The 15,931-nt window shown below is 45.1% G+C and overlaps 1 pseudogene across 1 annotated transcript; it reads right to left on the reverse strand.

The window, feature by feature from the left end:
- Window positions 1–1,656: 1,656 nt before the first annotated feature.
- Window positions 1,657–13,111, reverse strand: LOC308467637 (interleukin-27 subunit beta pseudogene; annotated as a pseudogene). The gene is made up of 3 exons: window positions 12,943–13,111; window positions 11,975–12,138; window positions 1,657–1,734 (listed from the first exon to the last, which is right to left on the reverse strand). The product of its transcript is annotated as an interleukin-27 subunit beta pseudogene (transcript).
- Window positions 13,112–15,931: the final 2,820 nt, after the last annotated feature.

Genomic DNA, 15,931 nt, shown 5'->3' on the forward strand with positions numbered 1-15,931 from the left:
CTAGCTACTACACTGCACTGTTCCATTTGATAGATATTGTTGCTATTTTTTAAGCTAAAGGTTATGTATAGCTGCCATCTATTAGTCTTTGAGCCAGTATGGTGTAGTGGTTAAGAGCGGTGGACTCGTAATCTGGTGAGCTGGGTTCGCTTCCCTGCTCCTCCACATGCAGCTCCTCACAGGGTGTCTATTGTAGGGGAGGAAGGGAAAGGAGATTGTTAGCTGCTTTGAGACTCCTTAAGGGAAGTCAAAGTCAGAATATCAAGTCCAAACTCTTCTTCCAAACTCTTTGTAATAGTGACATGTCCCATAAATATGCTGAGACACAACCAAATAATGTTATAGATTTCAATGGGATTCATGGAAGGGCCAAGTTTATTCTGCAGTTTAAATGAATGGGGCATGGAAGTGCTTAGCTGGTTCTTCAGCAGGGCCAAAACCTGGGGGGAGGAATCTTCAGTCCCTGTAGCAAACAGCAGGCACAACAAGATTTTGTATGGAATGCAGAGCCAGTTCCTCTCATAAGCAACCAAGGGGAGCCCCTGAGGTGCTGGATGCACCACTAGAACTGGCGGCATGGTGTGAGTACCAAGTAGAAGTCAGGAGAAGGACGTGTTTCTTTTGGAGTCCCCACTGGTGAGAAAAGGGACTATAAATGAAGTGAAGGCCCCACAGACCTACACAGCAGCCAGTTTGGGCTGAGGCAAGCCCACTGAGGTGCTGGCACAATTCTACTGGAGTTTTGCTCCCTCCCTGCATGTATAGCTAAGAAAAAAACTTTGTCTCACCTTCCCACACATTTTTTGATTGCCAGCACGCCAACATCTTCATAGGTACGTGCATGGGATGGGGGGCAGATTCGATTAGCCCTCCCCCAAAGGATCATCTTTTCTTTAGTTAACTCCACTCAGATGCTACAGTGGCTGTCTCATGTCAACGTCTGTGTCCATTTTAGCCACCCAACTGCGGGTGGTTTTTGGGGAAAACTTGCATCATCTTGTGATCTAAGCATGATGAAGTTGTCTTTTTCCAGTCCTTGATATGATGTTTTGGGGAAGAGTGCAGTCCAAGTGAAGTATCTGTTGGTCCCACTGTGTAAATTAGTGCAATAATAGCAGCCTGAAGAGTTTGGACTTGATACACCGCCTGTCACTCCCTATAAGGAGTCTCAAAGCGTCTCACAATCTCTTTTCCCTTCGTCCCCCACAACAGACACCTTGTTGTGACCTCCTGGTGGGAAAAGCACCACGGGGGCCAAATTTGGATTGGTACCACAGTGAAATGGGAGAATGGGCTTCAGCCTTCGCCCTGGCCCTTTTTAAAAAACAATAATTATAATAATAATAATAATAATTTTATTATTTATTAGATTTTTAAGCTGCTCTCCTCACCAAAGTGGGCTCAGAGCAGTGTGCAACATCAGAAATTCAATGAAACAGATAGATTAAAAGACAATTCGACTCCAATAACTGAGGCACCCTGATTACCAGCTACTAGCCCAGCAAGGGTAAGAATAAAAGGGGAAGACGGAAAGGCCCAACAGGAAGAGGGAAAGAGTGAGAAGAAAATAAAAAGGGGAGGGGAAGGGAAAGGTAAAAATAAAACCATTGCTGCCCTCAACCTTAGGACTGGTGAAACAACTTGGTCTTACAAGCTCTACAGAACTGAGATCTTCTTCTTCTTCTTCGGCGATCCCTCATAGCCGATGTCAGGGAATTGGAGGTTGCTAAAGAGCTGAGGGGGGAGAGAGACAAGTACAGAGAGCCCAAGCAGGCAATCAGCAGTTTCTCTTCCACGTCAGAGGAGGAGGCTGGGCGGGGGGAGCCAAGGCCAGGACCCAGCCACTCACAGAGCAGAGGAAAAAGGAGGCGTGAACTCAGAAAATGGGTCTGCTGGGGACGTCGTAAAAAGTCGCCAGACGACTCATCTAACTCGTAGAAGATGGATGTATGTTTTTGAACTCTTGTAACTGTTTTAAAGCTGAGCAATAAATCTTGTACAGAGATGGCTGCGTGCCCGGAGGTTTATCTTTGCTAGCTTATCAGCACACAGTCCCTTACAGCCAAGTAAGATTGTCTTCCATAAACACGGTTTTAACACTGAGTCCGCAAGTGACTGTGGAGGCCAATTCTGGACCTATATGTCCTTCCACAGTGGGGACATTGGTTCCCGGGCGGGAGTTGATCACGATGAGGATTTGACAAGTGTGCCTTCCTCTTAGCACGTTTCTCCCTTTTGTCCTGAGTTCGAGTGTCTTCAAAGTCCATGACACCTTTGGGAAAGGCTGTTCTCCAATTGGAGTGCTCGCAGGCCAGTGTTTCCCAGTTGTCAGTGTTTATACTACATTTTAAAAGATTTGCCTTGAGACAGTTTTAAACCTCTTTTGTTGACCACCAGCATTACGCTTTCCACTTTTAAGTTCGGAATAGAGTAGTTGCTATGGAAGACGATCATCAGGCGTCTGCACAACATGACCAGTCCAACAAAGTTGATTCTGAAAAATCATTGCTCCAACACTGGTGATCTTTGCTTCATCCAGTACACTGATATTAATTCACCTGTCTTCCCAAGTGATGTGTAAGATTTTTCGGATACACCGTTGATGGAATCTTTCGAGGAGTTGGAGATGGCATTTGTAAGTGGTCCATGTTTCACAAGCATACAGTAAGGTTAGTAGTACAATAGCTTTGTAAACAAGCATTTTGGTTTCCTTGTGAATGTCCCGGTCCTCAAACACTCTGCACTTCAATCGGGAGAAAGCCGCACTCGCAGAGCTCAGGCGATGCTGGATTTCAGCATCAATGTTGACCCTTGTGGAAAGATAACTGCCTAGGTAGGAGAAGTGATTGACATTTTCCAATGTTACACCATTGAGTTGGATTTGTGGCACTGCAAAGGGGTTATTTTGTACTTGTTGGTGCAGCACTTTGGTTTTTTGGATGTTGAGGGACAGGCCAAGCTTTTCGTAAGCTTCTGTGAAGATATTTAGGATGGTTTGGAGGTCATCCTCTGAGCGTGCACACACTACATTGTCATCAGCACACTGAAGCTCTATGACGGAAGTTACGGTAACCTTATTCTTTGCTTTCAGCCTGCTCAGATTGAAGAGCTTTCTTTCCATCTGTTTGATATATGATTTCTACCCCAGTGGTGAGTTTACCTTCAACAAAGTGTAGGATCATGGTAATGAAAATAATGAATAGAGTTGGGGCAATAACACAACCCTGTTTAACACCTGATCCCACTGTGAATGGTTCACTTTGAGAGCCATTGTTACCTGCGATTGTTGCTGTCATATTATCATGGAGGAGCCGAAAGATGTTTACAGATTCATCTGGGCAGCCAATTTTCAGAAGGACAGTCCACAGGGCATTACGATTTACAGTGTCGAAAGCCTTAGTCAGGTCGATAAACGCCATATACAGGGGTTGGTTTTGCTCTCTGCATTTTTTCTGAAGTTGCTGAGCAGTGAAAATCTTGTCCACTGTCCCCCTAGAAGGCCGAAAACCATTTTGGGATTCAGGAAGGGTCTGTCAGCATCGCCCTTGAGCCAGTGCCACCAACTGGACTCATCCACTTCAGCCCCGACTGGGCTAGGCGAGCTGGGTAGCACTTCCAGAGACCACCTTCTGCACAGGAACAGGTCAAAGTGCTGTGGACTCACAGCTTAGAGTTGTGAGCACCGGATTCACTTCCACAAGAAGACAGTCGTCGCACAGCAGAGTACAGCAGAGTCTAGCAGAGTATATAAACAACTCGGAGAGCTGCTCTGTAGAATATCTTCTTTATTCTATCTACAACTATTATACAACTATATACAGAGCTAAATAGGTCTAAGCATAAATGAATGCTGCACTGCACTGAGTGTCTGCAGCTGCTCTTAGCAGCAACCTTATCTCTACACACGATCTCTAACACTCAGTCTCTCTCTCTCTCCGACACTGACTGACTGACTGACTCTGGTGCTGGAGCAGAATAAGTAGAGAGCAGAACACGCCTCCTCTTCTCTGGAGAATCAGCAGACTCCTCAGGAGATTCTTGGATATGGGAGGGGTGAAATCTCCTCATGGTCACCTCGGATATTGTTAAGAGACGGTTTGCTAAGATCCTTGCAAGAATTTTGCCGGCCACAGCTAATAGAGAGATGCCTCGATAGTTTCCGCAATCAGTTCTGTCACCTTTTTTAAAGAGATTGATAATTTTGGCATCCCTGAAGTCTGCTGGGATTGCTTCTCTCTCCCAGATTTTTTCGATGAGCTTGTGAAGTTGTTGTGTAAGTTCAGTTCCACCCACTTTGAAGATTTCAGCAGGTATCCCATCAGGTCCATGGGCTTTGTTGTTTTTCACTTGGTTAATAGCTGTACACAGCTCTCCCAGATTTGGAGATACCGCAAGCTCATCTCTAACTTGTTTTTGCGGGATTTGTGAGAGGACCTCAGCAGCTATGGGGGAGTTGCGGTTAAGGATGTTGGTAGTGTCCTTTCCAGCACAGTGCATTAGCTTCTTTATCTTTTAGAAGTGTGGTACCATCTGCTGAGCGTAGGGGGCATATGCCATGATTTATTGGTCCATAGACGGTCTTTGTGGCTTTAAAGAAACTCTGTGCATCATGAGTGTCGGCTAAGTGCTGGATCTCTTGAGGGGTTTTTTTATCCACCAGGTGTTTTTTAGTTCTCTGGTTCTTAGCATTGGCATAGGTTTTTTTTCCCTTAGTGGCACAGTTTCTATCTCTTAGCCAGATCTGAAATGCCTTCCTTTTCTTGTCAATCATGCGTCCAATCTCACTGCCATTCTCATCAAACCAGTCCTGGTGTTTCTTGGTTTGGTATCCAATAGTTTGTTCACTATTGAACAATGAGTGCTCACTGGAAGGACAGATCCTGAAGCTGAGACTCCAATACTTTGGCCACCTCATGAGAAAAGATGACTCCCTGGAAAAGACCCTGATGTTGGGAAAGATGGAGGGCACAAGGAGAAGGGGACGACAGAGGACGAGATGGCTGGATAGTGTTCTCGAAGCTACCAGCATGAGTTTGACCAAACTGCGGGAGGCAGTGGAAGACAGGAGTGTCTGGCGTGCTCTGGTCCATGGGGTCATGAAGAGTCGGACACGACTAAACAACAACAAAAGTTTGTTCACAGGCTGCAATAATGGATAGCTTGGTCCAGTGTTCCTTGATGTTATCAGGGAAGTCTGAAAGCAGATGGTCCTTAAGAGTCGTTTGGAAGCAATCCCGCTTAATGGGATCTTGAAGGGCTTGAGTGTTCATTTTGCACCTTGGTTTCCTTCCCTGAAGCCTGCGTTGAGGTATAATCTTGATAGCCATCGTGGAACATATTAGTCGGTGATCTGTCCAGCAGTCGTCGACGCTCATCATAGCTCTGGTAAGGAGCACATCACGTTGATCTTTAGCACAGACAATAACATAGTCTAAGAGATGCCATTGGTTTGACCGAGGATGCCTCCATTAAGTTTTAAATTTATTTTTCTGTCAAAAGAGTGTTTTGGTAATAACAAGGTTGTGTGCTGCACATATCGTCAAAAGTAAGATTTCGTTCTGGTTGCTGTTGCCAACTCCTTCTTTCCCAATAGTCCCAGGCCACAGATCGAAATCTTGCCCAACTCTTGCATTAAAATCACTCAGGAGGATAATTTTATCTTCCCTAGGCGTCTGTGATAGGATGGTATCCAGCTGAGAGTAAGAATTTTCTTTAACGTCTTTTTTTAAAAAAAAATAATATTTATTACTTTTCCAAAAAAAATTAAACACTAAAAGAAAAAACAAAAAAAGAAAAAAACAAAAAAAACCCAATGCAATACAATACATTAAACTAACAAAGACACAACAAAAACAATAAAATAAATCAAACAATTTCATTAACCCATCTTTCATTCACTTATTTCCACGACCTCCTCACACCTCCCTTTTTGTATCCCACTTCTGTTAATTATTTCAGCAATTCCTTTCCATCTTCCTCTATTTTCTATCCTATAATTATCTTAACTCATTCTAACCTTATTTTTCCCTTTAATACTCTATTAATCTATTTGTACTTAATTCCTTATAACATTTCTACTAAAGCCATGTAAATTCGTTCCAACATTTTTCTAACATTCATTGATTTTACAATATTTCTGTAAATAATCTTTAAATTTTTTCCAATCTTCTTCCACCAACTCTTCTCCCTGGTCCCGGATTCTGCCAGTCATTTCCGCCAATTCCATATAGTCCATCAACTTCATCTGCCATTCTTAGAATTTTCTTTAACGTCTTCATCGGCATCCAGTGTTGGTGCGTAAGTGCTTATAATAGTAGCCTGTTGGTTTTTTGTGAGCTTTATTTGAAGGGTTGAGAGTCGCTCATTAATGCCAGTAGGGACTTCTGACAGGAGCTACACAAGGTCATTTTTCATAGCGAAGCCTACCCCATGTATTTAATGTTCTTGTTCAGATAGACTTTTCCAGAAGAATGTGTAGCCTCCTTTTTCTTCCTTCAGTTGTTCCTCGCCCGCTCTTCGAGTCTTGAAGCGCTGCAATATCGATGTTAAAACGTCGCAGCTCTCTTGCAATGATGGCAGTTCTGCGTTTAGGACGTTCGCTGTATGTGTTATCTGACAAAGTCCATATATTCCATGTTCCAAAGTTCAATTGTCTTTTACGACCCCTGGGTGATGACCCCACTGGGTGCGGTAATCCAGTCAGGGAAAAAGGGAGGAGGACTATGTTTAGGGCACCGTTTCCAGCCCCTCCCCCTTTTCGGGGTGAGCAGAGTGGATCCTAAAAAGGGCTGCTCAGTCATGGATACAGCTGCCGAGCTGCTCAACTGCCTCGTTCCTTGAGTCAGAATGACTGAATCTGTATCCACCGCCCATGTGCTGGTTCATGACTAGGGGCTTCCAGATTTCACATTCCTGCCCCCGTCACCATTTGCTGATCGCCATGGTGCTTTGAGGGTTTGGGTTGGGTTTTGGGAAGACGCCTGTGCATGAATTTGTTTTATGTGTGTAGATCAGTGCACGCCGACCAACACACAGTCTTCGCAGTAGGGCTCTGTTCTGATGGCATGAGTAGTCACGACGAACTGGTGGATCCTATCTGCTGCAGCCTTCATCCACCTTCACAGCCGTTGTAACACACCACTTGTTATCTGTGAGGAGAACCTGAGCTTACAGGGTTAAACAGCTCAGAGTGTACGTCCTGCCTACTGTGGGGTGGGGAGACTCTGCGTCACTTCCAAGAGTCTCAGTCCTTTGTTCTATTCTGCTTTCGTTTTCATGTGAAGCAGACGTGTTTTTCACGATGCTGCATGCTGTGTTAGACAATGGTTAGTTTTGCTGTAATAAACTGCTCTTAGTTTCTTAGTATCTCTGTGTGAGACTCTATTTGGGCACACCAAAGCACAGAAGCTGATTTCTCTGAACGCTGCTAACTCTGCTATTTTGCTCAGAGCATCAGAATGCGGACTTTGGAATGCAGAGGCCTGGCGCAGCGTTTGAAGCGGGCCGGACGCCAGGCTTATCTGGGCAATAAATCTTAAGATTATCATCCACCTGTTCTGCCGTGGAGGACTTCTTGGATCATTCTTTGTCTAGCTCCTTCCCTGTTATGCACTAAGCTTGGATCCTAGAACAATAGACAAGTAGGATCCTAGAATGCAACAACTGATTGGCTTGCAGGAAAAGACCAATCAGGCTCCAGGAGGAAGTTAATCAGCCTATTAGGCTGGTAGGATCGTAGAATGCAACAACTGATTGGCTTGCAGGAAAAGACCAATCAGGCTCCAGGAGGGAAGCTGAATCAGCCAATCAGATGGGACTCATTGTAAAAATAATGTATATAAAAGCCTGAGGTTTGGGGGGAAATTCAATCACTGTTTTACAAGCTGCAATAAAGAGCATGAAATCACTACAGGATGCCAAGTATATTTCATTTTCTTTGACCTTACCGCCTTGGGTGACCCTGCTGGGAGTAAGAGATTCCCGATGGCTTCACTCACAAGGGTCATAGGAATGTGCAAGCTCACTCACAATGACAAGGTGATGATCCAGCGAGTGAGAGAACTGAGATACATTGCACTGAGCCCTGGTCTCTTCAGACAAAGCATTGCACCAAAAAGGCTCTGGCTCTTGGCTCTGGTTGAGGACAGCTGGATATGTTTTGGACCAGGGACCATCAGTAGGTTGCTGTTAGATGAGCGTCACACTCTTTGGGGGGTGTATTGGAACATAATTCCCACAGATAAAAAAGGTCACAGCTGTTTAGGGCTTTAAAGGTTAGCACCAAAACCTTGAACCTGATTCGATACTCCACCTGGAGCCAATCCAGCTGATGAACAACCAACTGAATGTGGGCTCTCCACAAAGTCCAAGTTAGAACTCATGCATCTGCATTTTAGACCATTTGGAGTTTCTGGAGCATTCTCAAGGGTAGCCCTGCGTATCTATCTATCATCTATCTATCTATCTATCTATCTATCTATCTATCGCATTTATACCCTCCATAGAGACAGAAGCGTCCAGAATCACACCGGGACTCCTGATGGCAGCTACAGGTGACTATTGTGCCCCATGAAGAGCTGGGAGCTGGCAAACCGAACCAAAATCATTCCGGCCCAGCCGTTGGACCCCCATTTTTAATGGATTGAGAATCAGCTGACTCCGTTTCCTCCATCTCAGCACACCCACCTAAAAATGGGCCAATATATCCAGGGTAGCATCTGGCCAGGGCCACAAAGCAGTACATCCATGATGTTTGTGGTCAGATCTGTGGTTATGTACAAGATATTTGAATAAAGGGTGAATTCGGGGTTCCCCAATACAAAAAGCGTGAGGATCCATGAGGATCCGTGCTTCAGAACCATGTTTTTGGGCCACGGTATGGCCAGGAAGCCGTGGATCCTAGTTTTTTGTGGTGTAGGCTGTGCCCCTGGCTATGACGTGTGATTTGACTGTGAGTTTGGGGTGGCCCAATGCAAAAAGTGTGAGGATCCATGCTTCAAAACCACGTTTTTGGGCCATGGAGTTACCAGAAAGCCATGGATCCGAGTTTTTTGTGGTGCAGGCTGTGCCCCTGGCTATGATGTGTGATTTGACAGTGAGTTTGGGGTGGCCCAATGCATAAAGCGCGAGGATCCATGCCTCGGATCCGTGTTTTTTAACCATGTTTTTGTGCCTTTGCGGCCCCACGAAACAATGGATGTGTGGGTTTTTTGGTTCTGCCTACAGACTAAGATGTGGTGTAGAGTATCATGGTGTTTTTATTTTGTTACAGTATAAAAATCATATGAATTCATGAGGATCCATGCCTTGCATCCATGTTTTTGAGGTGCTGCAGTGTTGGATCCACGTTTTTTATAGTCCAGTCTGTAGGCGTGCCTTCCATGTGTGATTTGACACTGGATTTGTTGGAGTTATTTTTTTTAAAGTGGAGGATCCATGAGGATCTGTGTAGATCCGCCTTTAACCCAGACCCGCATCTGCCTGTCTTGAGAGACAATTGTTAGATATAAAAACACTGATCCCAACTGTAGCCTTGAAATAAATTCTAAGCAAAATGGATTTTATTTGAGTGATCACAAAAACATACTTGTAAGATGGGTGACCAAAGCAGGCACACCCGAAAATCATTGCAGAAGAAGCTTTTATGCTATCTCTGAGCACAAAATTCCCTCCCCTGTCCAGGGGTCACAACCTATCACGTCCGCCTAGTACAATATTAAACTCCCCGCCCCTGTTCCTCTTCTCCCATTCCTCTGAATCTGGCGACCATCTCTCATATTTATGATTTTCCTTATTATTTGGCATTATGTTTTCACCCCTCTACATGCTGTTTTTAGCAATAAAGCCATCATCTCTATTTTACTGAAGCATATATTTGTTGTCTTTGCTGTTCTTAACTGCAATTTCTGCAAAAGCATATAACACCTATTATTTTGCTAGCATATTTAACTACAATTTGTTCCACAAGCTATATTAGAACATCCCCAGATAAAAATCTCCTAACCATTATAACCTTATGGCCTTATGACTTTTATTTAAAAAAAATTAATAAGAACAATATTTGTTCTAAAAAGGCAATAAAAAAGCAATATAAATTATTTCTCTCACAATGGAGTGAAACTGAACCTCTGGTTACCCACACCAATTTGACAAGCCTGGGCCGTGTGTCTGGAGGTCCTGGGCTGCCCAGACAAGACCCCCCTCTCAGCCTTACTGATGTGATCCAAAGGAAAGCGGAGCAAGACGTTGGGCACCAGCTGGGCTGCAGGATTTGACAGAAGGATGCAGACAAGGCGCCACCTTAGGGTCTCCACTCTGGATTTGTGTAGGGTTCACTCCTGAGCCTTTTCTTCTCCTGAACAAATACAGTGGTACCTCGGGTTACATACGCTTCAGGTTACAGACTCCGCTAACCCAGAAATAGTGCTTCAGGTTAAGAACTTTGCTTCAGGATGAGAACAGAAATCGTGCAGCAGCGGCACAGCGGCAGCAGGAGGCCCCATTAACTAAAGTGGTGCTTCAGGTTAAGAACAGTTTCAGGTTAAGTACGGACCTCCGGAACGAATGAAGTACTTAACCTGAGGTACCACTGTACTTACTGCAAGGCAGCGGAGGTTTAGGACCAGAGTTTTCTTTCGCCTAGGTTGGCTCCCTGGCCATGTGGATGATTTTCAGAGAGACTTCTTGACAGAGCATGCAGCTCTCTCCTGGAGATGTTCTTGCTGTGGAATTCAACTCCAGTCCTCAGCTCTTTCTATCCAAACCTCAAGCCGTAGGATGTGGAGAGAAATGGTCCTGGAAATAGTTTATTATGTGTGTCTATCATTGTTTCTGTTTTTTCGTCCAGTCGCTTTGTACTGCTTCATAAGAAGAGATTTGTAAATGAAGCAAGAAGTGGTGTTCTGCCTGCTCTGATCTTGGGAAATATTTTACTATAGTTCTGTAGCAAGAAAGAATGAGTGCCAGTTTTCTTTCCCCTGCCTTCCTCCATTGCAACCCCTTTTCCTTTTGTGGACCGTCTTATCACTGGTACTTATAGAATCATAGAGTTGGAAGGGACCCACGGGTCATCTAGCCCAACTCCCTGCAATGAGGAATCTCAACTAGTTCAGTCATAACAGATGGCCATCCAACCTCTGCTTAATAACCTCCAAGGAAGGAGAGGCCACCACCTTCCTAGGTAGTCCATTTTTCACTCTCAAACAGCTCTTTCTGTCAGAAAGTTCTTCCTGATGTTTGGTTGGAATCTCCTTTCTGGTAACTTGAAGTCATGGGTTCGAGTCGTACTCTCCAGAGCAAGAGAAAACAAGCTTGTTCCCTCTTCCATGTGACAGCCCTCGAGATATTGGAAGATGGCTCTCCTGTCTGCTCTCAGTTTCTCCAGGCTAAACAAACCCAGCTCCCTCAACCGTTCCTCATAAGACTTTGTTTCCAGACTCCAGAATAGAGCTTGATCTTGTAAGCCACTGGTATTAGTAGCAATAAAGGTAACACTAACCACAATAAGAAAGATATTAGGCATTGTTAACAATTGTTTTTAAGAACATTGTTTACACATTTTTATACTGCTTAACTATGTGTGCAATGCAATCATGTATTCATTGCTGTGAGTAGTAATTTTAAGTGCATTGTTAATATAAGAATAAATGTGCAATACTGTTAAAATACATTGCTTCTCAATATTCTCTGGTTGGCCTCTGTTCTTTTCTCCGACCGATGGAGAACCTACAAAGGACTCTAGAAGGGCTCTTGTGTTCCCCATAAGGGAATAAGGGCAGATTTTTGTTTATTACACTGGCCTGACCATTTGCTACACGACTACTACTACTTCTATTATCTCCAATAAGTCAGCAGCCTGTGCACCAAAGCATTAAAGGAAGGGCTGCAAGAAGAAGCACAACTGTTAAATATAGGAAGCGCAGCAATTTTGTCCTAAAACTACAGAGCCTGACTTATTTATGGTGCTCTCTCTCACCATTTTGCTGGTGTTGGTTCCATCCCTTGAGTAACGGATCAAGTATTTGAGGGGGGAATATTCTGGGAATTTCCAGGAGCTGGGGGGCTTCCACACCAAAAGTATCTTCTTCCTCTGGCCCAGGATCTGGGAAACGGTCAAGTTTTCTGGAGGGTCAGGCTTGACTAAGAAAAAGCCAGTGCCGAGAAAATAATACAAAACAAGCAAGCAAGTGGAGAGATGGAAGAAGCATGCATGGCCTATGGTGCCACCTTCACACTAGGCACTAAATAGTTATGGCTCCCAAAGAATCCTGGGAGCTGTAGTTTGTTAAGGGTGCTGAGGATTGTTAGGAGACCCCACTAGTCCCCTCATGGAACTACAGTTTCCAGAGAGGTTTAACAATCCTTCCCAAGGAACTCTGGGAATTGTAGCTCTGTGAGGGGGATAGAGCCCTCCTAACAACTCTCAGCACCCTTTACAAACTACATTAACCAGGATTCTGTGGGGGAAGCCATGCTTGTATAAATGTGTGGTGTTAATGTGGACAACATTCAGAGTCAATCCTGCCAGCCCTGTAAAAGCCACTCTGAATAACACAATGTGCCCTCAGAACTCTGAACCTACAAACCTGTTTCTGTCACCCTTGTGGTTGAAAACCTTTTAAATCCCCCAGTGATGGACAAAATGGAAAGTTCCCTATCTCTGCACTGTACAGACCTTTGCCCCAACGAAGCAGTGGAAGACTCTTGCTCATCTGCCTACACCAGAGGGCAGGAGATCCTTCTTTGTGCTAGCTAGTGTGGCCAGGTATTGGCTAGTGACTCATCAGCCCCAGCCATCGTGACCAATGGTCAGCGATGATGGAAGTTGTAGTCCAGCAATGTCTAAAGAGCAACAGCATGTTACTGCCGTCAGCATGAATCCTGTTTCCTTCCGTTAGAAAAGTTGAGGGAAATTGTGTGTGTCATGACTCTGTGAAAACCTACGGATCTCATTCTGGAAGAAGTAGTAGTGGGTCGTCGCTGTCCCCAGGGGGTTCACCACTGTTACATTCAGCACATATGGATTGATGGAGAACATCTGGACATTGTCGATGGAGCAGCTGTTGGCCACTGTGGTAGCTTGGACACACTCCTTTACTTCTCCTCCCATGCCAAGCCTGGGTTGCAAAGAAGTCAAAGATTAGCATGGGCTGCCCAGGCCACCTACTGACAAGAGCAAGCCAGCAACAAATCACCCCAATCGAGCTGGAGTTAACTCTATATTACCAAAACAGGAGCTGCACAGGAGTGTCAGGCCTCATGAACACAGCAATTCTTGCCCTATGGATCGGTTGCTGAGACTAAAGGTCCCTGACTCCCCACAACTGCCTAAGTCTCCTCCTCTCCAGGGTTTCGCCCATGCAATCTGAGACTGCGCTTGCGTGAAGCTCACTTCTCCTCCACCCTCTTCATGCCTCTCCTGGTTCTGGGAGACCAGCGGCGAGGGGAGCTTCTCGCAGCAGGACAGAGAGACACCCATGACTCTTCACCAGCTGGACTCATCTCTGCCTCTTGGCCACCCTCCTCTCCAGCTTCCTCTTCTGCCTCTGATTCTGGACTTCTCTCTGCCACAGACTCTCCCTGCTCACTAAAACCTGTTACCTCCTCAGCTTCTGACACCTTTCCCCAGTCTGCTCCCTCTTCTCCCTCTGACCATTCATTGTCGTCCCACCTGCAGTCCCTGGGCTCTGAGCCTTCTTCCCTTGGGGGTTCCCTAGCTGGTTCTTCCCACCATTCCACTGTGTCCAACCAGTCCATGACACCTACTAAGGAAAAAAGTTGGTTTATGAGCATCATGGGTAGCCCTGCAACCCAATCTGGTTCAGAAACTCTTCTGAAAGCTTCACTTTAATTTGATAAATGTTGTTTCCTCTGTTTCTGTGAAGAAAGGAGCCAGATTGCCACAGCTGTATCTATGATACCAATAAGAGGGGGTTTCTCCTTTTTACCTGTACACAGAGGGGAAAAAAGTAGGCAGGTGTGTCTTGGTCTCCAACCTCCAGGAGCAATTGATGGCTGGGTAGGTGGTGGACCAGCACCATACTAAAGGCTTATCAGGTGGGTCTGAAGGAAAGGGGAGGAGCAGAAAAGGTGGTTTAATTATTTATTCCATAAAATTTATGTATTGCTTGATAGTAAAAAAACTGTTAGGATATTTCCGTTCCACCTTAAAAGGGAGCAGGCTTTGTGAGTCACAGAGTCTGCGCATTTCCTGTTCACAGGAAGTTTATGTTTTCTATTGCTTTCGTTTTCTCTCTCTGTGTCGTAGACACTGAAGCAGGCAGTCATGTTTTTCTTTGTTCTGATCAACGCTGAATAAAACTTGTAAATAATGCTCTCCTGAGTGTGACTTCTGCTGTGCATTATCTGCTAACAGAGTGTGCATCGGCTCTAGAATGTGGCAGGCTATTTTCTGGAGCTCATGTTGCTAATTGCTGATACTGCGTGACTACGGGAGATGGATGGATCGTCCGGCAGACGGCTTGGGGGCCATGATGGACTTTGTCTCCCTGGCAGTATCCCAACAACAGGTTATGGGCCCAGATTCACGGCACTTACAGGAATCATAGAATCATAGAATCATAGAATCATAGAGTTGGAAGAGACCACAAGGGCCATCGAGTCCAACCCCCTGCCAAGCAGAAAACACCATCAGAGCACTCCTGACATATGGTTGTCAAGCCTCTGCTTAAAGACCTCCAAAGAAGGAGACTCCACCACACTCCTTGGCAGCAAATTCCACTGTCGAACAGCTCTTACTGTCAGGAAGTTCTTCCTAATGTTTAGGTGGAATCTTCTTTCTTGTAGTTTGGATCCATTGCTCCGTGTCCGCTTCTCTGGAGCAGCAGAAAACAACCTTTCTCCCTCCTCTATGTGACATCCTTTTATATATTTGAACATGGCTATCATATCACCCCTTAACCTCCTCTTCTCCAGGCTAAACATGCCCAGCTCCCTTAGCCGTTCCTCATAAGGCATCGTTTCCAGGCCTTTGACCATTTTGGTTGCCCTCCTCTGGACACGTTCCAGTTTGTCAATGTCCTTCTTGAACTGTGGTGCCCAGAACTGGACACAGTACTCCAGGTGAGGTCTGACCAGAGCAGAATACAGTGGCACTATTACTTCCCTTGATCTAGATGCTATACTCCTATTGATGCAGCCCAGAATTGCATTGCCTTTTTTAGCTGCCGCGTCACACTGTTGGCTCATGTCAAGTTTGTGGTCAACCAAGACTCCTAGATCCTTTTCACATGTACTGCTCTCAAGCCAGGTGTCCCCCATCTTGTATTTGTGCCTCTCATTTTTTTTGCCCAAGTGCAATACTTTACATTTCTCCCTGTTAAAATTCATCTTGTTTGTTTTGGCCCAGTTCTCTAATCTGTCAAGGTCGTTTTGAAGTGTGATCCTGTCCTCTGGGGTGTTAGCCACCCCTCCCAGTTTGGTGTCATCTGCAAATTTGATCAGGATGCCCTTGAGTCCATCATCCAAGTCGTTGATAAAGATGTTGAATAAGACCGGGCCCAAGACAGAACCCTGTGGCACCCCACTAGTCACTCTTCTCCAGGATGAAGAGGAACCATTGATGAGCACCCTTTGGGTTCGGTCAGTCAGCCAGTTACAAATCCACTGAGTGGTAGCATAGTCAAGACCGCATTTTACCAGCTTCTTTACAAAAATATCATGGGGCACCTTGTCAAATGCCTTGCTGAAATCAAGGTAGGCTACATCCACTGCGTTCCCTTCATCTACCAGGCTTGTAATTCTGTCAAAAAACGAGATCAGGTTAGTCTGACATGACTTCTTTTTCAGAAATCCATGCTGACTATTGGTGATCACAGCATTCCTTTCTAGGTGCTCACAGACTGTTTGCTTTAATGATCTGCTCCAGAATCTTCCCTGGTATTGATGTCAGACTGACTGGGCGGTAATTATT

This window comes from Podarcis pityusensis, assembly GCF_964106645.2.
Source record: "Podarcis pityusensis genome assembly, chromosome: W".
NCBI classification, from domain to species: Eukaryota; Metazoa; Chordata; class Lepidosauria; order Squamata; family Lacertidae; genus Podarcis; species Podarcis pityusensis.